This window comes from Cavia porcellus, unplaced genomic scaffold, assembly GCF_034190915.1.
Source record: "Cavia porcellus strain 051 isolate PalLab524CR breed Dunkin Hartley unplaced genomic scaffold, mCavPor4.1 scaffold_5, whole genome shotgun sequence".
In the NCBI taxonomy this organism is placed as follows: Eukaryota; Metazoa; Chordata; class Mammalia; order Rodentia; family Caviidae; genus Cavia; species Cavia porcellus.
Genome location: NW_026947488.1, coordinates 22713789 through 22740877, shown reverse-complemented (window position 1 = coordinate 22740877; position 27089 = coordinate 22713789). Strand labels below are relative to the sequence as shown.

Sequence of the window (27089 nt, the reverse complement as noted above, 5' to 3'; positions counted from 1 at the left end):
AGAATTCTTGGCCAGATTCCCAATAGTGAGTATCGAGATTCTTGACCTCAGGTTCCTGATATGGACAATAGAGACTCTTGGCCAGGTTCTCCATACCTCATCCATCCCAGCTTGATGTTGGTTCCTGGAGCGCTGAGGGAGACTCAGGCATCACATCAGCCTCTACCATGGACACCACTGTCACCTCACATTTGTGCAATGATTGTCCCAGGGCCCTGCAGAGCTATCAGCCTCACTGCCACTGGGCACAGCAGTCAGTGCTCCAGGATTGGGTCTTAGTCAAAAGGACAAGTTGCCAGAAAAGGAAGAGGAGAACCGTTAGTGCTTCTGAGAATCACTTCAGTGCTGTGGTGTTAGAGGTGACTTCACTCATGCTGCATCTACGGGGCTTCTCCAGCAAGTCCAGTAAACCAAGAATTTGGCAGAATTTCTCTGCCAAGAATTTCTTTATTGTTTTCCATATCTTTGCCAGCTTCCAGTAATTTTTTTTCTTGATGTAGACCATTCCTTTATTTTTTTTCCATGAAACAAAGTTTAGGAAATAATATTAATCAAAGAATTGTATATTCTTCTCCCCATTATTCTGCTTTGAATTAGGGAAATGACACTGCAATCCATTTCCCTATGAGTAAAATATCACAAAATAGTTACATGAAAATATTACAAATAATTCAAACACTAAAAGACAAAACAAACTGATTTGTTTTTGAGAAATCTCTATCCCAGGGCCCAAAAGCACACAAGAAGAGAGACAAAATCAATAGTTCAGATGCGCCTGGCCACACATTTCCCTTAACTTGGAGCCAGGAAGAACTGGATGAAAACAGTGGTGGGAAGAGAGTGGATGTCAGCAGCACTGCTTCGGTAAACAATCTTCAGGCTGAAATACCCTCTCTCGTGGGCAGGAAATTCCAAACACGGCCGAGTTCTGGGATATTCCCTGAAGTGAGATTCGAAAACCCCCCGACAGTGGAAGCAGCTCTTCCCCTAAGTTTTAATGAGTGTCTTGCTCCATGAACTGCGGCTGTGGACAGAAGCCTGTTTCTGCATCAAAAGCTGTCCCCACAGCCCTTCCATCTCTTTCAGGAAAGCTTCATAACCATCATCTTTAGTTTGTACTGAGACAGGAACAGGAAGACCAGCTTGGGGGCTGCTTTGGAAAGAGGCACAGCAGAATCATCCTCTGGCTTTCTTTGGGGAGCAGCAGTGGCCCCTATATTCTCCCGATGTACCCTTAGCACAGTGGACACAAATCAAGTATTCTCTGCTTTGGAATTAGTGATGTGTGGCTTGGCACTGATGGTTGCTGTGGCTTTCTTCTCAGTAGAGGCTGCTCTCATGGCATCTGCCTTGGGTTGCTGCATTCAGATGTATGGGCACTCAACACCCCTGGGTTGGGCAAGGGACTGGTGGGAAAAGCCCAAGTGGGGCAGGTCTAAGTGGAGGCACCAGAGGTGGGCACATCATGCCAGGACATGGTAGAGGGATACTGGGAGTTGCTGGGGCAGGTAGCTTGGGTGGGGGTCTCCCAAGAAGGAGGGCCAGGAGGCAGCCCTTGAGGTGGTCTGCGGTGGAGCAGAGGACCAGGGGTCCAGCCTGGCAGAGGTCCTGGAGGTAAAAGATTTGGCAAAGGCCCTCCGAGTGCTGGCATCCCATGTGGTCTCAGGAATGGAGGGGCCCCTCGCGGTGGTCAGGGAAGAAGGCCTGTAAGCTGTCCAGGCGGCCTTAAAAGTGGGTGGGTGGTGGTCCAAGAAGAAGTGGTCCTGACCTCAGAGGTGCCTGAATCTGAGAAGGAACAGACTATAGGGGCGCCCCCTGCTGGGAAGAAGCAGTGGATGGGCCCTCAGAATGAGAATTTTCTTTCTGCTGTTTCTGTGATTGCTTTTCTGCTTCAGAATCATCAGAACCATCTTCATCATCATCCTCTCAAATTTCCGCTCCTTCTCATCCCTCTTGAGGGATTTCCTGACCTGCCATTCGCAGGACCATGGCTTAAAGAGGAGTCAGCTCCTACATGTTCTTCTTTTTCTTTCTTGATTTTCCAGGCATATCTGCAAACCTCCATGCAGACCTGCTTTCTTCTCCTCAGTGCTGTTTTGCTCATTATCAACACAGTACACACACTCATCCCCCTCACCTTCTCCATCTCACCTGTCTGTGTCACTGTCATCAGTACTGTCATCAGGCTCCTCTTGACTCACGACCTCAGGGCAGCCATCATCTTCATGGGTGCTGGAAACACCATCGTCCTGACCACGTTGTGCAAGATCAGAACTGTGCAGCATGGCTTCCCCTCACCTGCGAGGAGGAAGATCAAGAGCAAAGCCCACTTTCTGGCCATACATCTGCAAGACTTAGGGAGGAGGCGGACCAGGTGGAGGACCTGGAGGTTTCCTGCCAGGGGGCAGACATGGAACAGCATGTCCCAGAAGAAGAAGGATAGAAACTGCTCGAGATGGAGGTCCCTAGGCTGATGGCTTCTTAAGGATGCAGGGTGGCCGGGTGCCAGGAAGTGGAAAGTCCTGGATTAAGATGTTGGAAGCAGCATGCAGCATCTCCAGCATAAGGATACTGTCTACTTCTACATGCTGAGATTCTTGACAGCATCAAAATATTGGCTAAGTTGAGGCCTTTTCTATTTGTATTGTTCTTGTAGCTTTTGCAATTCATTCTAGATAATTGGATTCTCTTTTTCATAAAGTCGTAGGATACATTCAAAGGGTTCATGAAGCTTTTTACGTTTATCTTTCCCTACTTTCTCATTTAAGTGCAGCCGTTGCACTGGGTTCAACTCCATTTCATCCAAGTTCTCCATGTCCCGGATAATCTGTTTGGGATCCTTCATCTTCAAAACTGCAGCTCAAAGCACCTTGTGCTTGTTTTTTCTCCTTCTCCAATTCTCTTTTCTGCACTTACTTTCAAGCTTGGTCAGTAGGGTTCATAAGTTTTCCACTCTTGGTGGACGATGTTTGTCTCTACCCAATATTGACAGTCTATAATAGTTTACTTATTCTTAAAAACAAACACTTCTTCTGGGCTCCACAACTGCTAAAGGGGAAGAGGGGACGATTTTCCTCGACAGAGACCTTCACCTCTGCTTTTACTCCATCACTTTTTATTTCCACTGAAATCTCACCACATTTGAGGAACAGTATAGCAATATTCATTCAGATTCTGCTACCGAGTTGCTGTGGATTTCTAGCCTAAGGAAATAATTGCTGATAGTCCTTGTAGGATTGTTCATTTAGTGGACACCATACTATAACCCTGAGGGCCAGGCTGCCAGTGCCTCTGCCCTCCACACCCTAGAGTGATGTTTGTAGGACCCTGTGCTGCCCCTGCTCCCCCATCTCTGCCAGTCCCTTGGCTGAAGGAGACTTAGACAGGAGTTGGGAGGCTGGTCTAGGTTTCCACAGAGGACGTTGAACCAAAGCTCCTATGAGCGATAAAACTTAGCCTTGACCCAGCTTGACTTCTTCACCTGTACCTCCAGGGCGACCTTGCAGGACTTGCAGGTTCTGGTCAAAGACAGGATTTGGGGGCCCAGGTCAAAGAGCTTCCCAAGTCATTGAGACTAATATTATTAACAGCGCCTGCTTCCTTCTAGCAGGCAGGGCTTCCAGCAAGGAAGTGCTCCCTCTGTGTGCTTTCCTGTAGCTTTGCACTGGGCACAGGCCGACAGGCCCAGGTTAGTACTGAGCTGATCTACAGAGAGTTGTTAGTCATCTCTAAGTCTCATTTGTCATAAAACTGTTGCCTGTGATGAAAACATAAACTGTGCTCTCTTTTATAGTGTTCATCAGCTGGGACTGTCACAGTGTGGTACTGCAGCCCAGGTGGCTTAAATAACAGACAGTTATTTCTAAGCCAGGTGCAGTGTACCTACCTGTAATCTTGGCTCTCAAGGAGGCTGAAGCAGCAGGCCTGCAAGTTCAAGGTCCAGGCACAAGGCAAGGCTTGTTTCACGAAAAAGGGGAGAAGAGGATACGAGGGAAAGAAATGTATTTCCACGTAATTCTGGAGTCCAGAAGTCCAACATCAAGATGCTAGGAGTGTCCTGGTTTCTCAGGTCTCTCTGCTTATTCTGCTTATCTTTCAGATGGCCACATTCTCTGTCTCTGTCTCTCTCTCTCTCTCTCTCTCTCTCTCTGTGTGTCTGTGACTGTCTGTATGAGTGTGTGCTTCTTGCTGTGTTGTTGGGAATGGAACCCAGGCCCTTCTACATGCTGGCATGTATGCTGGTGGACATGCCTTTTCCTCTGTGACTGAGCAGCTCTACTGTCTCTTCTTATAAGGAGCTCAGTCCTATGGAGTAGGAACCCACTTCTGTGACAAATTTAACCTTAATTACATCCTTGAAGGCCCTGTCTCTAAATACGGTCATGTTGGAGTTAGGGCTTTATGCTACAAGTTTTGGGGCACACAGTTCAGTCCGAAGTACTCAGCAATGACAAGGAGCAAGCCAATGATTAGCAAGAGAAGCAAAGATATAGCCACCCATTTGTTTGAAATGCTGAAAAAGTCAACATGAATGTACATGACAGAAAAACCTGTGCTTCTTGCCCTGTGGGGCAAGAGGATGTATGGGACAATGATTTGCATATTGATTAGAGCAATGGTCACACAGATGTGTGCATCTGCCAGAACTCATGGAACTACACATTGAAAATAGGTGCATTTTATTGTTTGTAAATTGTAACTCCGTGATATAAAAATTGGAGCATCTAAGTCAAAGGGTTAGAAAGGAAGCCTGAAGTTAGTTTGTCCTTTGGATAAATGAATTAATGCCTGCAAAGTGCTTAGCTTGGAGCCAGGGCACAGTGTAAGCACAAATAAATAGTAGCTGTGGCAACCTCGAAAACAAGATGTGCTCACTAAGCAGGCTGAAACAGGCAAATAAACACAGATGGTAAACTAAGTGTGATGGGGCACTCCTGTAATCTCAGTGCTCGGGAGGCTGAGGCAGGAAGATCAATGTGTGAGCTCAAGACCTTCCTGGGGCTACAAAGTGAGTTCAAGGCCAACCCACACTGCATAATGAACCGGTCTTAAAAACACAAAAACAAAAAGGAAATAAAAAACACCCCACGGAGAACATATGGTACAGGGGAACAGGGCTGTTCCTTGTCATGCAGAGCATACAGGTGGAGGTGGTAAACTTGGGCACTGGGGCTATGGGTGCCTCTCTCATCACTTGTCATTGTAGCCAAGGCCCTGGGAGTGGCCACCTGCAGTTTGACCCGAGTCAGCCTTCATTCTGATTTCTCTCATGCACTAATTCACTGACATGTGCCTGGTCAGCATTGCTTCTAATTACTGGGTGCATCCTATGTGCCCACCGGACTATATGTACTGGAGCTATGGTTTGCATTCCTGTGGCTCCTCCTCAAGCCTAATATAATCATGGACACCTCTAATCCAGCACTTGTGATTGGTTCATGGTCTAGCGCTGGGATTGGTGGTGTGAGCGCTACACCCGTCTAGGGGTGGAGTCGGTATGCAGTGTAACTACTGGAAGAAGGTGAATCTCTCTCTCTCTTGACAGTTGGTGCCTTGCTGCAGCCATGAACAGTGGCCCTACTGTGCAGCCCTGCATTGGAGCCAGCTGAGTGGACTGAAACCTCCATGAACTGTAAGAAATAGACCTTTCCTTCCCTAATTTTGAACATCAGGTATTTTGTCTCACCAACAAGAGAAAAGCAACCAAAACACCAGGGCTTGACATTTTAGGTTGAATCAAATGCAAGAACCAATATGTGACCAGTTTTCACCCACAGAAACCTTACTTTACTATGGTTCGACCTGATACACTGTTTCTTTCATCTCCTACAACACTGTAGAATATATGTGATCTTACTCTTCCCATTTCTTTTTTTTCATTTATACCTTGAAATTTCTTTTTTCCTTTAATGAACATCACATCTGCATTTACAATATTTAATATCTTTCTTTTAAAAATCCCCTGAATAATTGGTTTCAAAATGATTCTACAACATACCCAGCATCAACATTCATATTCAAACGTTTCTATTGAAAAACACATGCTGAGTTAATTTATCTCTAAATCAAAATGAGACACAGCTTCCATGCTTTCATTTCTTAGTTTTGTTGGTCATACAAGTCATTGTTAAACAAAGGCAGTGACACTTGTGGCTTGAACACGAAAACTTTCATTTTGTAAACCAACACTCCATTCTTACATTAATTTTAGAATAAAGTTACTAAATTCTAAAATAAGTTACAGTTTTAAAATTTTGAAGTTTCAGAAAAATATTTAATACATTATTGTAAAAAGAAAACAAACACATTAGCACATTATTGTAAAAGAAACCAAAATGTCCTCATGTTATGTTTAGGCATAAGCAAAGCTACCCAATTTTAAAGTCAAAACTGCGTAATGTTGAAGTTGCCTGTATTATAGAAAATACAACCTAAAAGAGGATTTAATTTCTAAAACACAAATAGTCATCTTTAAACCTGCCTGCCACCTTCCAGCACCATTCATTAAGATCCGTGCCAACATCCTCAGCCTGCCCGCCTTGCCCACCAGGACATCCTGTCCTCGCCTCCTCTGCTTCTCCCTGGGCCTCAGTGCTGGGCCAGGGCTGGCTGGGCCCTGGCAAGTGCTGTACTCCTGCTTCTCTGTTGCCCCGGGGTTTGGCCTCATTCTGCCCATCTTGTCCCCTCCCAGCCTGGCCCTCCTGACAGCCACCCTCTCGTCCAGGGCTGTTTGTCATTCACAGCTCATTTGCAGATCCAAAAGGATGGAGATACCCTGGGTCCCAGTGAGGACCCTCTGGGAGACCCTCTTCACCCTATAGCAAGGTGTCACCCATGCAGGAGAGGAGAGGGTTCCTTTAGTTGTTCTTTGTGAAGCCAGAAGAGGGGGTTGGGACCTGGCTCCAGGCTGCCCCCTCCATAATGGCCTAAGGGAGGCTGATGTGGAGGCCTGGGAAGTGGCATCAGCCCCTCCTTCAGAGCCTGAGCAGGACAAGGACAGTTAATTCCTCTGGTGTTATCAGCTGGGCACAGGCTCTGGTTGCATAGCAACCCAGATTGCTCTCTGTCTCCAGTGCTTAAAAAGAAAAAAAATCAGCCTTTTCTCCAACTCTCCATCAATGAGATGGAAATGGGCCTGGGGCAGCCCAGACTCCCTGACCCGCAAGTGTGGCTCCCTCCTTCTGCTCTCTCACGCCAGGCTGAGAAGAGTCTACCAGTCATCTGACTACTGCCACATGGTATAGGGTCAGCCTCACAGAGGATGCGGTGAGTTCAGGGTTTCCAGGCACAAAGGTGAAGAGCCTCTACCTGTCCTGGCATTTGAACTGACTGAGAAATACAGTGGTTGTTGAGCAACAACTGGGTGCCATAACGCTAAATTGCCCAGCTTTGGTGCCAATCTGTCATTCCTGCCATGGAGACAGGGAACCTATTTCCCTTCCTCTTATTTGGGGCTGGTTCTACGGTCTCTATGGTCAGTAGAATGTGACAGTAGTAACATCATAACTCAGGTTGTGAGATGAGGCTTATAGACATCAGAAGCATCTGTCTTTGACTTTCGAAGTGTTCCTTCTTAGAACCCAAATGCCATGACCATGAGGAGGTGACACAGCACACAGGTATCCTGCCTGATCTGTACCCTTTACCAGCCTTCCAAGCAAGGCCATGTGATGCCATATGAAGCAGCAAAAGTGTCCTGCATGACTGGACCAAACCCTTGACCCACAAAATCCTCAGCAAATAACTCTCTGTGTGTCTCTGTCTCTGTCTCTATCTGTCTGTCTGTCTGTCTGTCTGTCTCTCTCTCTCTCTCTCTCTCTCTCTCTCTTTCTCTCAGGATCTCTGTCTCTCTGTGCCTCTGTCTGTCTCTCTCTGTGTGTCTGCAGTGATGTCAATAATCTCACAGCCTGTAGCAGTGCTGTGCACTTCGCATACCCCAGCCTTAGACTACTCTCTCTTTAAGCCTATGAGCTTTAGAGCACTTATCTGTGCAGCACTGTATATTACCAGGCCACCAGGAGAGCTTCCTTTTCTGATCCTAGAAGCTCAAGTAACAGCAAATACAGTTTAGTCACCTGACCTATGGCAGACTCTGTTCTAAGCACCTAACCAAATGCCACTCCAGAAAACTGATGCCCAAAGTGCTGGGGACCTGGCATATCAGGAGATAACACAGGCAGGACGGTGATATCAAGAGCTCAGAGACAGGAATAGTCAATAAAATATGAGCCATTTGTAATTAAAACAGTGATCAAGGAAGTGGGCAGGGCAGTCTCACTTCCTGACCATGCAGTTTCAAATTCAGGTCCTAGCTGTGTATATGAGGATATCAATGCCTGGACCACACTGGGGAGAATCCTAGGCTCCAGGGTGAAGATGGGTGGACTGAGGAAACATGCTTGGGAGCTTGAGTGGGCAACAGATGCAACTGTGCTGATGTGTGCCTATAAACCCTCTGTCTTTGGCCTCGGGCACGGACCTGTCTGGGCATGCTTGGCTGGGCAAAAAGGACCCAGGCCTGTGCTCCTGGTTTGTGATTTGGAGTTAGGGCAGTACTAGCAGGACAGTCTGAGTGCTTCAGCTCAGTTTCATGTTGTTCTAGTCAATGTGGTTTAGAAACCCTTTGTCTCATTGTGATCCAGGGTCAGGCTTTCACCTGACTTTTTGTGTGAATGTTGATGTTTGGCTCAGCCTGGATGCAATGTAATTGGTCTAGGATGGAATTTGGGCAGCAGTGGTTCACAGATCCCCAGGGGATTCTAATCGGCAAGCAGGGGTGAGAAATCAGCAGCCCAATGCCTGGAGATACACAGTGGAAAAGGCATGTTTGGTTCTCCAAAGAGTCCAGCTAGAGGTAGAGGTGAGCAGGGAGGAGTCTTGTGCTGGTGAATGGTTTCGAATTTTCCTAAGCGAAGAAGTCTGATCTGCAGCACTTGCTGATTTCTGTCAGCATTGTCACTCATGCCCAACACTTTGTTCATGACCAGTTTCAAGCCACCAACCTAGTCTCACGGAACACACAGTTGGGACGGAGACACAATTAACTCTCTTTGGCTAGAGGAGTGGTACCAGCATTCCATGCCACCTGAGGCAGTCACATCCCCAGCTAGAGACCAGCCTGGCCAAGAAATGCTCTAACAACTGCCCTGGAAAGTATAATCTGAGGACACAGCTTTGGCATCACATAGGAGCTGGCCAGAAATAATTTCAGGTTCGCCCAGACAAACTCAGTCAGCCCTGGCACTTTAAAAAGTTGCCTCATAAATGCAAGTTTGAGAAGCTTGACTCAAATAAGCAAAGTTTTAGGTCCACTTTTAGGAAATAGGGATGTAAATAGCTGCTTAGAAGGGTCAGAAAAGGCTTCTTGCAAAGAGTGGCATCAAGATAGGATTTCAAAGGAGGAGTAGGAATCTGCCAGGCAGATAAGGAGAGGGAAGGAGGGGCTTGGAACTGTTGGTAAAAGGATCAGCAGGAACAAAGACTTGAAGTGCTTGTGAGAGGGAATGGGAGAAGAGGAGCCTGGAGAACTGGGTCCCTGAAGTGTGGTTCCCAGGCCAGCAGCATCAGCAACTTGACAACCTATTAGATGTGCAAATTTTTAGTCCACATCAGAAATTTGAACCAGGGACCCTGAGAGGGGACCAGCATCTGCATTTTACCAAATCGTTCAGAAAGTTTTGATGCACAGTCAAGTTGGAGAACCCCTGACCTAGGGTGATAGGGGGATGGAATCATGAAGGGTCCTGGTATGATGCAGAGGCATCCAGTAAGTACCCTGCCTAGGGGTCTGCCCCCTAAGTCCTGTCTTTCCAGGAGACCCATGAGGGCAACTCCTGGAGGCAGCACGGCTGCCCATTGCTTTGGGCCTTTCAGTCCCCCTGATAGTAAGGTCTGTCCCCGTCCCTCTCTCACATGAGGACTCCTTTGCCAGGGATCACAACATTACAAGGACACTTCCACAGGTTAGCCCCAGCCCAGATGTCTTCCTTTCTTCTTATTTTATTTTATGGAAAAAAAGATAAATAAAACTGAGTTATAAGACAGGTTAGAGGACAGTTACTGATAGGGATTTTTGGCGCTGTAAAAGAGAAAATATAAGCGCCAGGCATGGTGGCTGACACCTGTAATCCCAGCACTCAGGGAGGCTGAGGTGGGAGGATCGTTGTGTGTTCAAGACCAGCATGAGCTACAAAGTGAGCTCAAGGCCACCCTGAACTGCACAGCGAGACCCCATCTCAAAAAAGATCAAAAAAAAAGAGAGAGAGAGAGAGAATATAAAATTTAAAATGGCCTTTATTCTAAGGTCACAGAGAGACCTCCATGACCACCGGGCCTGGCTTTCTCTGCTGGAAATGTGGGCTGGGAGATATACATATAGTTTCCCACTGGGGCGGTGCTTAGGGCGGCATTGTTGATGTGTGAGCAGCTGATTGGGACTTTTTTCAAGCCACAGGTAAGTTGTCATAGGGGAAGGGGGAAGTGACCTCTAGGTAAACATCCCTTGGTCCCGCTTCCCACTACCATAATATCATATCTAGGGAAATCCTTTCAGTTACAATAGTTGACACATCACATATTGTTGTCTTGGTAGTAGTGCAGAGTACAGAACATAGGCGTGCTACCTTGTCTAAACACTCTTAGCACAAAACATACTTTCTAAGGAACAGAGAGAAGCTTGCTGTACAGCTATCTTAACATATTTATATACACATTTTTTCTTTTTCCCTTCATTTGCTCTGCCAGTTTGTATTTTCTTTTGAAAAGTTTCTTCTCAATTCACAATATCTGTTCTACATTTTGGATTCTATTTACTTGTTCAGTTTTTCACTCTACTGAGACGATACAATTTTTATACATTTAGATCTGTCTCGAGTTGCATCCATTTCCCTATAAAAGTCTCCAGTTTATTGTTCTTTATGGCTGAGCAAAATACTCCATTGGACAAAAGACCACAGCTTTTTTAATCCATTCCTTGGTTGATGGACAGTTGGGTTATTTCCAAGATCTAGCTGCTACAAAATGTGCTGCTGTAAACATGGGTGTAGATAATATCATTGTGGTATGATGTTTTTAGTTTCTCTGGGATAATACCTGGAAGTGGAGCAGCTGGATCAAGTAGGACCTCAAATCCTAGTGTTGTAGCTTCTGAGAGACACACAGCTGGTGGAATGGAAGTTATGAGCTGAACCCCCTGGAAGCAGCCCACCTCTCAGCCCAGGCTTTGTCTGGGAATTCCTAACCCTCCTGGGCCAGCCAACCTGCCACTTCTTCTCTGATGCTAAGCAGCTGCTCCAGAGTCCATGCAGCCTTCCTCAAGGAAGGGGAACTCATGCTGTGCTCTCTTTGCTTAGTCCCGGGACCTTGTACATTGGAGTATGACATCCTAAACCCTGGCCATTGTCATCAGCACTAGCGCAGCTTGCCTGACTGAGCACTGAACACGTGACAAGCATCATGCCAAGGGCTTTCCTGGCAAGGTGTCATTTAGTCCTGACCATAACATAGGCGCATTGAGATAGGTACTATTGTTTTCATCCTGTTCTGCAGAGGAAGGGCCCAAGGCACAGGAAACAAAATACACTGCCCAAAGCCAAGTGGTTGCTGTGCTCCAGGTGACCTGTCTCCAATACAGAAAGCACATTTCCACGTTGTTGTTACTGCTGTTTTCTATTTTTGTTCAACGAGGGCAGGACAAATAAAACATTGCCCTGAGTCCTTTTGTACCCCTCGTTATTCTTTCTTTTTCATGAGAAAGGATCTGGCAATGTTGGCCTTCATTTTGGGTACAAGGAGCCAAAAATCTCTGGTGTGATTCACCCCTGAGTGGCAGTGCCTTTCAGCTCCCCCTACTCCACTGCAGGAGCCATTTGTGCTGCAAATTAGCATTGTAATTGCCTTTTAACTATTCACTGTTGTGAAAGACACAGACCAGGCTAAGAAGCCTCCACCTCCCCTCCCCATTTAGGGAGGAAGCAGAGTTGGCCTCCCTCCTAGGGAATGGGAACCACCCTCTGCCCACCCTCCCAGGCAGCAGCTTCACATTTTTAAGCATCAGTTTCTCCTTCACACAAGAGAAGGTGATAATCTAAGCTTCCCAGGCTTGTTTCAGTCCAGGTAAAATGCCTCATACAGTCCCTGCACCCTGAGTAATGAGAGTAATAAGGAGTGTTGTGTCTGTGCTGGGAACTGTGCAAGGCCAGACTATGCCAATCAGGAGCCCAGGTGGGGTTGATGCCTGAGTCCTCTAGACTCTGAGCTCAGGGATCTTCTGGTCTCAGCACATCAATCCTTGCACCTTTTTCTTGCCCACAACAACTTGGTCATTTGTAGTCATGTGAGCTGAGTGAAGATAAGACCTTCCCTGCCGACATTCAACATTCTCATCATCAGAAGATTTTTTACTATAAAGCAATGAGGATTAATTAAGAGAGAGGATTTACCTGCTGTGCTGCAAATATTGAGTCTAGTTTGTCACTTACAAATGCAAGCACAAACACTGGAGGTGCAGGAGAGCAGTGTTCAAGGCCACAAGGTCCAATGCCTGGGTTCAAATTCACTTCTGCCATGCACACATGTGTGTGCACTGACACACATCCTGTGTGACCTTAGGCTTAAGCTGTCTGGGCTTCAGTTTTCTCTTCTGGGAAGTGAGGCTAACAGTGCTCTTCTTAGCAGTTTGTTGTGAAGGTAGAACATGGGTCGCACCTCGACTAGTAGTATTACAATGCAGTAAGCACTAGGACTGGGTGATAGAACTGTGGGGGACCAGCGGCGGCTGAAAAGATATGAAGTATGAAATATAAATGACTTTTATTTTGAGAATGCAGGGAGAGACACCCCGATCCTCTGGGGCATGGCATCTCCACCCCAGGATCAGCGATCTCTTCGTGGAACACGTGAAGTAGGGGCCTATATGTAGCTTAGATTAAGGATGGTGCCTGAGGGGGCATTAGGGATGCACAAGTGAGCCCATTGGCACTAGTTTGGCACCAGAGGTAGATTCCTAGGGGTGGAGGAGATAGAGCCCCTTGGCTTTACGAGCTACAGTGTCCTGTCTGGGCCAAAACTCTTTCACTGGGTTTGCTCTTATTACTAGAGATCTTTTTTTTTTTTTTTGTCTTTTTCGTTTTTATCAGTACCAGGGATCAAACTCATGACTGCCTGCTTGCAAGGCCTGGTATGTAGTAAATACTCACTTAAATATACTTATCACACCAAGTCTTCAACACTTACAGGCTAATGCCAACTCTCCTTCTTGGTAACCAGTGTCCTCCTATTCTCCCCTAGAGTCATCTGAATTCATCCCTCATCACAGTGGAGCTCTTCCATGGTGTGGTTTTCAGAGCCACCTGCCAATCCTCATGGCTTATTTTATAGCCCTTTATTGTTTGATATCTTTACTGTCACTGCTTTTTCTTCCTAAAATGTTCTTTTCCATGATGCCCACCCAAAAAACACACACTCAACTTCTAGGTTCATCCCTTTCATTCTGCTATTAAATTTTTATTTACTACCTAACCCTCCAGCCCCAAATTTAGTTTCATGAGTCATTTAGGAAAGACTAAAGGAATCATCCAGTCCATCTGTAGAATTTTGAGAAATAGTAAGTCATTGTTTTAAAGTCTGAAATTTTGGGCTAAGGATTTAGGTCAGTGGCACAAGCGTGTGTTCAGAAGAATGAGGTTGTCAGTTCAATCCCTGGTACAAAAAGGAAAAAAAAACTCTTAAATTTCATATATATTTTGTTATGTAGCAGAATACAAGTAACACCAGGCTTCAATTCATCTTCCGCTTGCTCTTTGTGGTGCAGAGGTGTACACAGAGACCCCGAGAACCATCGAGGACAGAACAGAGTCAATGCACTTGCTTAACTCTGTTCCAGGCTATAGTTCCCCTGCAGCCATGATGGAAACACCCTAGGAGGAAGAATTGTCTGAGTGGGCCAAGCCGCAGAGCTGCAGCAAGCGTTGTGAGCTGTCCGTGGTCCTGAACATTCTGTTTCAGAGAGAGATCCAGTGTCCTCCTGTGTGCTTAAATCTTCCTGTCCCATACTCACACTAACCCTGCCCTAGGCTTTGGTAATATACTGGCATCAGAGAGAACCAGCTCTATGGTGAGAACCGACACCTAGTAAAAGTGAATAGGCCGGGGATATAGATCAGTGACACGGTATCTGCCTGCCACGCTTGAGGTTGTGAGTTCGATTGCCAGCACCAGGAAAAAAAAGACAAGTGAGTAGAAGAAGGCTTATGCCTTTACTCTCTTTCTCCTCCCTCCACCCTCCCTCTCAGGAACCACCTGACCATTATAATAAAAACTCTAGCTTTATGTAAATACCCTATTCTCTAAGTAATAAATGCCATTAGCTGAGCGCATCTGAGGAACTGCAGGCTTTTAAACAGCCATCTGAAGGGCTTTGAAAGCTCTCTGGAGGCTCTTGCCCATAATTCACTAAGTGGGAATTGGTAATAACTGTGTTAAATAGCCAGGCCCAGGAACTCGCAGGAGGTGCGTCTGCTCTTTGTTTTCCTTGTTGGTGGGGGCTCTGGGAAAAGGATGCCCTTCCTTCATGCTGATTGGTTACTAGTTTTTAAGAGTCCTCCCAGGTGGTCACAGTCCTCTGATGAGCTACTAATGAAAGAGCGAGATCTGACAATTAATTTCCTAAGAGTTATTATTTGTTGTTTTGGCAACAATTCTCTGAAAAGCCTTAATACTCATTTGGCCCCCAAAGGTTGGGAGTACCAAAGTTTCAAGAGAAACATGGATTTTACCTCTTTAATCTACAGTGATGGATTGAGCACATATTGTGTCCAAGACACCACACTAAGCACACTCCCTTCCTTCAGGGAGCCCCCAATCTAGGAGCTGAAAGATATGGAAGTAAATAGGTAGTAAGAATACCGTGTGCCCTTTGCTATGTAGGGGACAGTACAGCAAGCTACAGGAGTCGAGAGGCACAAATAATTCAGGCTACAAGATTCACAGAAGGGTTCCAGGAGGAAGAAGCCATACTAATAATCTTCAGCTAGCAAGATAAATACAAAATTGGGGAAAGGGTATATTTTAGGAAAGACCAATATTTTTAAAGACTACAAGAGAGAAAAATATCATACACAAAATTTTGATAAACTTTGGAATATCAAGAATTCCCATTTACTGCTTGTGGGGTTGTAAACTGCTGTAAGCCATTTTGGAAAGGAATTGGACATTAGCCAGTAAAGTGGGATATATGCAAGCCAGAAATTCCATTGTTTCTAGAAATAGTTTGGTATAAAGAACCATAGGCGCAATGATCATATCAATATTCTTTGTCATAGCCAATAAGTGGAAATAATCCAAATACTTATCAGAGGTAGAAAGACACAATGTGACTTAACTACACAATAGAGTATGAAAGCACAGGGAAAATGAGTGAGTCAGCAACCCACAGCAACATGGGTAGGTCTTCCTTGTCTTGACCCAAATACCAACTGCATAAATCCATTTATACTAAATTCAAGGCAAGCAAAACTAGCACACTATTGGGGCATGCACATAAAGATGTTAAAGCTATCAAAGAAAATGAGGGAATAGTTGACTAAGAAAGGTAGAATACTGATTTCTGTCTAAAAAAAGGAGGACGCTTGGGAAGGATTACTTGGGGAAATCTGGGAAATGTTTTACTTATTGTTTTGAGGGGAAATTAAGTGGGGATTTACTTTGTGATTGTTAAATGAATTGTGTATGTGATAATCCTTAATTTTTTTTAAATTTTCTTCTTCTTTCTTTCTTAATTTTTGCCTGTCTGTCTGCCTGCCTGCCAGTCTGTCTGTCTGTCTGTTTCTCACCTATGCAGTTCAAGCTGGTCTCAGACTCACCATGTAGCCCAGGCTGGCCTCAAACTCATGATGATCCTTCTGCCTTAGCCTCTTTTGTGTGCTAGGATCACAGGTGTGTTCATCACCACACCTTGCTTGCCTCTTTCTTTCTTTCTCTTTCTGAGGTAGATATGGAGGTAGAACTCTCAGTTATAGAGGCTTCGTTGGACCTGAAGTCTTTCCTTTAAATCACCTCCATGTGATAAAGCATAATTTACTCCCCAGAAAATCCTAGCTGGCTCTCACTGTGAGTTCCATAGAACTAAAAAGGAGTCAAAGAAGCCTAACAGAGACCCTGGGCAGAACTAGGTCATTGCTTTGCCTGCTCACCTGCAAGTGTCCAAGGTGGATTAGCATATGGAGGTGCAATGGGGTCCCAAAAATCAGCTTCAGGGGCTGGGACCTCTCCTACATGGAGTCTGCAGTGCATGCACTGGAATGGACATTGCCATAGGGCTCTGGCTTGGTTCTGGGGGATCCTGAATCTTTGGCTTAAGTGACCCTTGATGCAGGATGGAGGAAGAAAATGAGCATCCCAAAATGTCTGGAGTTGTAAGGGACCTAAATAACCCCTTAACTTAAATTCAGACCTCAATAATTTTGGCTCTTGATTAGGTCTATTAACTTTATAATTGTTCTCTCACAAAAGTAACACATTCTTTTGGAGTAAGCCATACACTGCACAATTGGATCCAGAGGGTAACATCATTTCTCATCATCCTTATCTCATCTGGCATGGAAACTAATATTAATAGTCTGGTATATTTTCTTCCACACATCATAGCAAGCTCACACACATAATACAAACAAACCCCAGAGCTCTCTTCTCCTCCTGTTTCAAACTGGAATCACATTGTACTCATTACTTTGTGATTTGACATTTTCACATTTTAATATATCATGAACATCCTTCAAGATCAGCCCTTCCAGATCTAATAGATCTTTTTCAGTTGCTCTGGAATATTCCTCAGATTGGATGTGGCAGAATTTATTCATCCAGTCCCTTGTCATAGAATTTTAAGTAATTTTCATTTTTTGCAGTTCCTTCAACTATACAATATTATTTATAGGGACATAATTGAAAATTACTTAAAATAAAAAAGTGAGTGAAACAATACTCTTTTCATTTAAATAATTCTGACAGCTTAGTCTCTGAAGCTTAGACTCTTAGTATTCCCATCTGCTTCAGAACAAATGAAAGACAGACAGAAAGAAAGACAGAAATTATATGCTAGTCATTCACACATGCTTTGATGGTTCAGAGAATTCTAATTTATTTACACCCTTTCTTTGCTGGCTGTTATCCATTCATAGTGTACCCTTGCCCCGCCATGATGAGCAAATATCAGAGAAAAAAACTAGGAATACAAACAAATAACACAAATAAACATCTCTAGTTTTATTGTCATTTTAATTTTCACTTATCTGGTCACTCTCAAGGTCAGTTATCTCCTCAAACATTTGTTCATTGTTGGCATTTTCTTTGCTGAGAAATGCTCATTCATGTTACTTATCTAACTTTGCATCAGGTGTGTTCTCAATTTTTATTATTGGTTTGCTGAAAATCATTGCTTTTTTTAGACAGGGTCTCACTATGTAGTTCAGGTCTTTAACTCACTATGTAACCCACACAGGCCTCAAACTCACAGCAATCCTCCTGCCTCAGCCACCTGAGTGCCAGGATTACAGAGGTGTTCTACCACATCTGGCAAAATTACTGCATATTAACAGCAATCATTTGCTGTCTATCGCATGATCTGTTATGTATAGTGATAGAGAATTGGTACCACAGAGTAGTGATTATCCCAAAGATACCAGAATGCAAGTGGTAGTTGGACAGGATGAGGCTTTTAGAACCCAGCACAGGATTCACCATGGTTGCTTCCTAGCCCAGATCCTTCCAGTTCATTTTCTGGGAACTACTCAAATTGTCTCAGAGTCTAATGTAAAGATCTCTTGGTCCTTTAGAAAAATTTAAATCATGGGGCCACATCCTAAATTTTTTGAGTCCTTGGAACCAAGGAACCTTCATTTGAAGAGAGCTTTTACATTTTTTTCTTAAAACTAGAGAAGTATTTCCCTAGAAGCTGAAAACCCTTGCTTAGGTTCAAAAGGAGTATGAGTGTGGGAAAGTCAATGGGAAAAATAGTATATGGACTTCCACACCCACCACCACACCAACAGAGAAACATCTTTCAAGGCTGGAAGCATTGAAACAGAGCTAATGCTAGGAATTCTTTGTTCTGATGCGTCCCTTAATCCACAATCAAGACTTTGTAGCAAAGGGGTGAGTCTAATACAGCACTTTCCTGCTGTATAAAGGTGTAACTGTCAAATTCTCTCTTTTTCTATTGATGATTTGTTAAAGCACTTAGAGACGCACCCATTTTAATCAACAAAGCAACCAGAAAGATCACAGGGCAGCAGTGTACCATATCCTATCTGGGCTTTGGGTGGATTTGAAAATTGCACTTTTAATTAAAATTGGCATTTGTGAAGCGGATTGTAGCTAGCAAGTGTGCTGGGGAATTGCACAGTACGAAGCAAACATTCTGAAAGGGAGGTTTAAGACTACAAAGGGAAAGGCTTGTGTATGAAAAGGGGGTGCTTGTTTAAATAATGAAATGGAGAAAAGATAATGTAAAAATGCCTCTCTGTTTAGTTAGGGTCCCTCTGAGTCTCTGTTAATTGCCTTTGAGCTGTCAGAGGTGCTGATGGGCAGGCAGCAAGAGCATTAGAAAGTATCCACAGTGCCCAGAGGTTCATGCCTGATGCTCAGTTCAATCAAATTTGGCTTCCTTTATGGGTTTGTTTCTGGTCAGTGACCCATTCCCATGTCTTTTATTCAGTCAGTTCACAAAAGTCAGTGATGGTCTGCTATGTACAAGAGTGCGTGGTGGTCTTAAAACCTGAAAAATGTCCTCTAGAATTATTGAATCTTGTTCTTGTGATGTTTCAGTAAACCTCAGAATTTATCCTAATATCATATTTTAGGATTTTGTGAACCTGGATTGTGACTGTTTAAAATTGAATCAATCAAGGATGATACAAAGTAAGAGCATTTAATAATACTGTAAAAACTTTCTTTTGCTTGTTCCATTTATTAATAGAAGCAAAGGACATTTTGAACTTTAAAGAGTAAGATGACCATAATCTAAGAATAATGAAGTTATTTAAAAATCTTTCATAGGAACTCATGTCTTTGCCTTTCTTTTCCTCATTTCACAGAAAATCATAGAAAAAGTCACCATGCACTGGCATCTATTTCAAAATGGGTATTTAGGAATCCTTGGTCCAGACACGCAGAAATGAAGTAGAATCTGTCTGCAAAGCTGCTTCTCAGAGTCACCTGACTTCTGGCTGCACATCCGAGCTCCAGTGCCTGCCTGTCTTACATTGTTGTTAGGAAGTTCTTCCCTCTGTTAAGGAACCCTGGAGATGCCTCAGGAGGGTCTATTGGGTGGGTGGAGCTGGATGGAATTAACACTTATTAAGAACCCACTATGTGCTGGTACTTTACTTGTGCCTAGACTACTTCTGTGAGATGAGCATCATTTAGCCTCCCAACTTACAAATAGGAGTGTGTTATGTGTGAGAATTTAATGTATAAAAGGACCCTTCAAAGACCAATTCAGTGGGGAATGGTTAGCTATTAAATGATATAAAGAAAATCCATGAGCAACAAGTAAACTGTGATTTTCACACCAGAGAAGATATCAAAAATTACCAAATAAGTTACTTACCTATAAATAAATTAAATATATAACATAGCTTTAAAATCAGTAAACATAAATCTGGTAGTTGTCAAATCTCTTAAGTAAAAAAATTCATAAAATATAGATGTCGATAATTAACAAATCTCTTAAGGAAAAAAGAACTTTCTAAGTTTAGGAACAAATTTTAAAAGGCAAAGTTGTACAATTTTAACTGTCAGGATATAATTTAACTGTCATTTTGTAAAATTTGAGAATTTTAAGAGTAAATCTTGAAAGTCTAAGAATAAGATCCAAAGTGGTAACCTTCTGGGCAGAGTGGTATCTTTTGAGTAACAGGGATTGCCTGGGGATGCAAAGGAAAGGTGTTCCCTATTTTGATCTACCTGAAAATTAATACAGCTGGATACATAATTAAGATTAGTATACTCAACTGTGTTAACTATATCTTGATGAAAAAGTAAATGAGAGCCAGGCATGGTGACACATGTCTGTAATCCCAACAATCTGAGAGGCGAGACAGGAAGATCACAAATTCAAGCTGAGCCTGAGCAACTTAGTAACTGAGAAAAAACGTGTCCCAAAAATAAAAAATGAAAGGACTATGAATGTAGCTCAATGTAAAATCCGTGTTCATAAAAAAAGTAAAAGTAGAAAAATGGAATCCACTTTAAATGCAATGTCCCTCTTTGGACTACTTGAAGGAGGATACGAGGGCCCCATGAAAATAAACTTCTTGGAACATTATGCTTTGTGTGAATCCAGATCACACCCAATACTGTGATTTGACACCAGTTCACATGAAAGAGATTTGAACACTCTCATTGACTGTAAACACAAAAATGTCACTTATGTAATTCAGCTACTCTGAAGAGAATGCAAAACCCAAGTTTTCATTGGTAAAGTCATTGTGCTCCCAACTAAAGATGCAATGGACACCCAGTGCAGTGAGCATTTCTCTGCCAGATGTGATGCTTCTCAAAACACATATGGAACTGCTGAGTGTCTTATATGACAAAGGACAAGGAGGAAAGTCATTCAACCTGGACTTTGGAGTAATAGTGACCTGAATTTGGGTCCCAAATGTACCATATCGATGTGGTGTGGCCCCAGAAAATACTCTCACTTCTGTGAGTTCAGTCACCTCAACTCTAAAATAGAAACGTTGGTGATGCTGTCACTGAAAGGCTGTTCTAAGGACAAATCAGGCACTACATGTAATTCACTTGGTATCCTGCTTGACACATTATAGTGCCCCTCAGCATTAGAACTGTCAGTGGTGTTATTTACCATGACTTCCAAAAGGGATCCTCGTATGTGTATCACCTCCATGAGGTTCCTGAGGAAGTGTCTTTTGGGGGAAGCTGGTGAAGCTGTGAACTTTGTCAAGAGAACCAAATTGCCACTAATTTAGAGACACCTGAAGTCTGTGGGAGCTCATCTAGCCGCATGCATCTGAAATCAATGTATGAGGCAGCCAGCTAGGCAGGAACCGGGGCTGTACAGGTGCCAGAAGATGGAGCCCAGAATCCAGCACAGGAGTGCCCTGACTTCTCCCCAAGGGCTGGCTCAGGCAGCCGGGAGGCCTGTCATTAACTTTCTTTATTTTCTACATTTTCTGCCTCACTGGCTCATCTGAGGAGGCAAATGGAGCTGCTTTAAGCCATGCCTTGCCCAGAAGTTGCTTCACTGGCTTTTTGAGCTGGGAGGAGCTGGAGTCACTGAAAACATTAAGCATCTAAAAGGCACTCAAATGCATGAAATGGGGAACTGAGTGTGCTCCAAATACAGTGTAGGATCTTGGGCTAGTGGTTTCCACCCCATCCTGACTTCTGAATCGAGAGTTTCTTTCTTATCACTGTCATTTGGAGAATCAGCCTTGTTTCTTCTAGCCAGACTTATACAGCTCTCCAGCTGAATTTTTTAAAAAAAATTTTTTTAAAAATTTAAGCTACTTGGACACATGTTTGTAATCCCAGCATTTTGAGAATTTGAGGCAGGAGAGTTGAAAGTTCAAGACCACCAAGTGCATCTTGGGAATTTAGTGAGACCTGTCTCAAAATTTTAAGTTTCTTTTTTTAAGTGGCATGGGGCTTCTGTGCCAAGTTGTGTGCAAAGACCCTGCGTTCAGTCCTCACTAGCATACAAAATGTGTCTGTGTCATGTTCCATAAAGATAGGGGCAGTGTAACATGGACTTTGTAGACCACGATGTGCTCCTTACCAGACCTGTTCCCTTAGACAAGGAGCCACTATCTCCTCTCCACAACGGGGATGACTGCACTTACCTTGAAGCACTACATGAGGAGTAAATACTCCCCTTCATTGTGGAGCACTTTCTGTACCCCAAGTGTCCAAATAGGAGAGATCTCAGTCTAATCTTCAGACAGTAAAGGAGAGTGTCATGATCTTTATTGTGTGGATGAGGCACAGATTAAGCAAATTGTCCAAAGTAAGATCTCTCTCTCACTTCCCTGCCCCTGCCCAGGAAGCACATCCATCCATGGGGCGCTTATGCTTTTATCTCTAGACAGTAGCCCTGGGTTTCTTTTTGCAGCCCCACCCTCTCTTCTGAGGTCCAGCCTTAAACATCCAATGACTGATTTCAGCCGCCAATGGGAAGCTAAAGACATTGTTTTCTCAAAATTATGAAATAACTAAAGCAATTTGCTAAGATCAAACACTTCAGAAGTCATTTAGCCTGAATTTGAATCTGAGTGTCTTTTTCTCTAAGTCTACTTTCTTAGGCACAGGGCATCTAATAATTGATCCTCTCTTTGCAATATCCCTGTGCATACTCTGGCTGAAACTATAAGCCTTATGGACCAGATATCCCTCACCCCTGGATGGCCATGTGCTTCCTAAGTCATGCTAACTCCTCTCCCTCAAGCTAAAGAGGCCCTGCGTACCACCATTATGATATGCCCAGAAAGAAAGTATCCATAGATCGGAAGGGAGCTCCAGAGAGGTCTCATCAGAGACAGCCACAGCAACATCTCCTTCCATCCAGGGTTTCAGTCCCTCTTCTGTATCCCTGAGACTCCCGTGTGGCAGGGGAGGAAATTAGGAAAGATCTCTAAACTCCCCCAAGGAGTTAGAGTATGTGGCAACTCATGTTTAAAGGCCGCCCAAACCTCCCTCCATGTGCACTCACCGTCTTCTGGCCTAGTGTTGGGCTACACAGAAGCAGATGCTCTGTTATCATTTCCTTTTCTAGTATCATCATCAGTGTGGAACACAGACACAGGCACTCAGAGGGACCATGCTACAGAGGAGTGAGACTTCCTTGGCTTTCCAAAGAAAATCAGGGGGGAAATCTCAGACATACTCAATGCTAGGTGCCAATTGTCTGCCTGTTTGACATCATGGGGTATTTCTTATTGTATTCTGTGGTCCAAAGAGAAGAGGGAATTTCCAGAGTAGTTGAGAGATTCTGTGTGTGCTTTGTTATTGTTTTCTTTTGATTTTTAGTACCATGAATTGAGCCTAGGGATACTGTACCCCTGAGTAGTCCTCTCTGCTCTTTTTCTTTTTTATTTTGTGACAGGATCTTAGAAAGTTTCCCAGACTGGCCTTTAACTTTCAGTCCTTCTGCCTCAGCCTCTCAAGTAGCTGAGATTGTAAGTGTGTACCAATGTGCCCACTAGTCATTGAGACCACAAGGCTTGACCTTGAGGGTAGCACAGCAGTCTCTGACTTATTCTCTGTACCTTGGGATGGCAAAATACATGTGGATATTTTCTGAGCTAACCTTATACCTGGAATTTCAATTGGCTATTTACATGCATTTGATTCTGGCACCATTCTTGGGAATCAGCCCCCAGTATGGCCCTGGGCAGCAGTCAAACATTGGGGCCTTCCCTGAACAGGATTTTTTCTTCCTCTTGGAATCAAACCATGTAGAGGCTGAATCAAGCCCAGAGAAATGCAGGAGAGCTTTTTGAGCTCAAAGAAGCCAGCACTCTCCTTTTGTAAACACAGGCATATATGAGCTTGTAAGTTAGAGGTGAAACCAACTCTATACTAAAAGTTCAAAAAGATGTGGTATGCTCAAAGGAGATGAAGAGGGCAGGGAAATGGTGGGACAGAGGTGCAGCTAAGCATAGATCTTCTTCTTTTCAAGGTCATGGCCATTGTCATCAGGTGAATAGAACCTCAGGGTAGTCAGTAAACCTTCATCATGCTCTGTTTCCTCATTTGTGGTATAAGGGTTAGGATAGCACCTACATCACAAGGTCAGTGAGTGGGTTAAATGAACTGTTCCTTAGAAGGAAAATAACAGGATATGGCACACTAAGTGCTTTATTTAGTGTTGTCCCTTGCTTCAATTCATTTTTTTGGCTCAATTTCTGTAGAATAGCTAAATGATACCAAGTCTTTCTCCAAGATCACATACCCTGTCTCAGCTAGATAGACTTTTCTTTTACCACTATTTGGTCTGAACAGAAAATCTCCAACCTTTCTCTCTGCCAGAACTCTCCTCTCTACCTGTATTTGTCTCCCCAACCTCTTTTCAGTTTTGCCAGGCACTGTCCCTGGTGCTGATCCTTTTTTCTGGCTTGTTCAGCTGGAGAGAGAGTTGTCTATACAAATGAACAATACCAAGCAGCTGAATGTTGAAATCTAGGGACAATCCCCAAACTAATCCCTGGCCTTATCATAGGCCAGAGCTGCTGCTATGCTCCACAGATGCTGGCATGGCTTAGAGATACCAGCCTAGTCACTGCCCTTCCCCTCAATGTTTGACTTCTGAGACCTGAGGCACACATAGTTACTTCCTTATCTGGAATGCCTGGGGCCTCCTATGGGCTCAGTGATGGCCCCACTGGGACCAGATGGGGAACCCTAGCAGGATACATAGGGCAGAGATAAGGGCAAGAACAGACTCCCTCTGGCACTCAGGTGGTGTTCATCAGAAATCAACATCCCCACAGCCCTGGCTGATGACAGGCAGAGGGTGATAACTGCACCATGTGATCAGTGGCCTTAGAAGACAGGCTGTCACTGGCTCTAAGAGATAAGGGGACAATGCGCAATCCCTTTGCTAGGGAAGGTCCTGCACAGAGCCTCCTAAGCAAAGCAGAGAAGCTGAAGTTTGATCTGTTAGACCTTGCCAAGACCCTCCCCTCCCAGGAGGTCCCTAGAGCTCCCTCCTGTCACTCAGAGATGCATGGCCCCCCATTATGCATCCAATCTTCTGTTTTCTGTTCACTGGAATTAATCCCGAGTATAGATGTTATAGATGATAACAGAGAAGCAGTTTCCTTTCCACCTCCCTGCCCCAAAAAGTCTGCTGAGGGAGAGTGCTATGGGGCAGGCAGACCCTCACCTGAATGGTTCATCCAGGCTATGGAATCAGCATTAACAATTTCATTCTACAATTAGGCTATTAAGGGACCAAGAGGGTGGGGAGGGAGGAGTTTCCCCTGCTCACATCCCCATGCAGCAAAGCTGCTGGTCTCCAACTTGGGCCCTAGTGTGGGGCTGACACCTGCTGCTTCTGGCTCAGCTCTCCCGCTGCCATCCCTGCTGTGCACTCCTTTCCTCTCTATGCCCCAGCACTGATGCAGGCTAAGCCAGGACACATAGGTTCTAGGTCTTCATCTGGCCCCACCTTAATGAGTGATTTAGGGGTCATGAACAAGTCACTTTCCCATCCAGCCTCAGTTTCTTTAGGAACTCGGGTTACTAATGTGTGACAATCTGGTGTGCCAAGTGACGTGAGACTCCAGTGAGATAAATACATCTCAAACCACTGAGGAAAATATGGAACAGACCCAGGGCTCAGCTTAGGGCTCAGCTCAGCCTGACTTCTCAGTCAGATATGTTACATTCTATTTCCCTTTGATATTCTGTCTTTCCTCCCTTTTATTTTATATTTCCCACCCCTTTTCTGAGCTTAGGCCCCCATTTCTTTTTTGGCCCAGCTGCTGAGCTCACATGTCACACCTTTCTCTTTTCATTGCTTCTCTTCTTGTGATTAAAATGATTTTTTTAGTGTTTTCTCTTGTTTCAATTCACCTTTTTTGCTCCATTGCTGTAGAATAGTGAATTGATCCTAAGTCTTTATCCAAGATCATATCCCCTGTCTCAGCTACATAGACTTTTCTTCAACCACTAGGTATGCTAATAGGAGACTGGAGGCCTACTTGAGGTCCTTGTTGAAAAAACTATGCAGAATGCTTGCAGCTTCCACAGACAGACAGCACAGTATGTAAATGTTGCTTTCCACTATCAGCTGCAGGAGGTGAGGCCTCAGGGTGCTCTGGAATTACAAAGGGCAACTCTCCCACCAACATCTTGAAAGCCAGCACTCCAAAGGCCCACCAGTCCACAGCCAATCCATAATCTTCTCCTTGGATGATCTCAGAAGCCAGGTAATTAGCAGTGCCACAGAAGGTGCTGGTCAGGTCTCTGGGCCCCAGTCCTTCCTTACTCACGCAATAATCTGTGAGTTTGATGTGCCCATGGGAGTCCAGCAGTATGTTGTCAAGTTTTAGGTTTCTGAAGAGGATGCCATGCTGGTGCAAATGGTTGGCTGCTAAGGTGATCTCAGCATAGTAAACCCTGGCGTGTGCTTGAGGGAATGTTCTCTTTCTCTGTAGGTGGAACATGATGTCTCCTCTGCTGATGTAGTCCAGGACAAGCATGACTCTGCTTTGGGTCTCTAAGTAAGCATGCAAGCCAATGAGAAAAGGGTGGTGCACTGCCTGTTCCAGCACTCGCCTCTTGGTCTCAGTCCGGTGACTGTGGGTGCAGGCTTTCTTTACTACTTTCATGTCAAACGTGTGACCCGTGTTTCGAATTTGGGCTAACAGTACTTTAGTGTAACTTCCTCTATCACCCTCAGCAGATGAAAGTCCTCAAGTCCAAAGCAGGTGAAGCCTGGTCATTTTCTTGGGCATTGGTGAACTCCATGTGTTTACTGCTCTGTTCTGAACCATGTACACTGGGAGAGTAACACGAGCTCCCTGCATGTGTGGGCTCCGAAACCCTGGGTGGTGGATTCCCTGACATCACAGGCTCCAATGACAAGGAGCAACGCTGCCCACACTGGATGGTAACAAGCGTGCAGCACTTCTTATGTACCAGGAGTTGACAGTTTGTGCACTTGTACATCCAGGGTCCCAGTCCCTCCACGATCTCTGCAGATGGCGCAGCAAGCTCACCTGATGAAGCACATGGTCCAGAAAGTGTGGCCAGTGGCACAGACCAGCTCTTCCCTGAGGTGGGCAGTGACCCTCTGGACGGAGGCAGTTGCTGGACATGGCATTTCAGGCTGTCCGTGGTGCTTGGTGATGTGTGTGGATGGAGAGCTGGGACTCTTTCTTGAGCTCAGGCAACCCAGAGGTTTCTTCTAGTTCCCATGGAGGTGACATGGTCCACGGATCTCCTTTGTCATCTACAATTTTTGTGGCAAAAACTGTTTATTTTCGAAACATCACACCTCTCGACCATCATGGCAAAGGCCTACAAGGAACTGGAAGTCACCAAACATGGCATAGCGATGTTTCTCC

General features: G+C 44.5%; 1 pseudogene; it reads right to left on the bottom strand.

Moving 5' to 3' along the window:
- Positions 1–987: 987 nt before the first annotated feature.
- Positions 988–26222, bottom strand: LOC100715587 (WW domain-binding protein 11-like; annotated as a pseudogene).
- Positions 26223–27089: the final 867 nt, after the last annotated feature.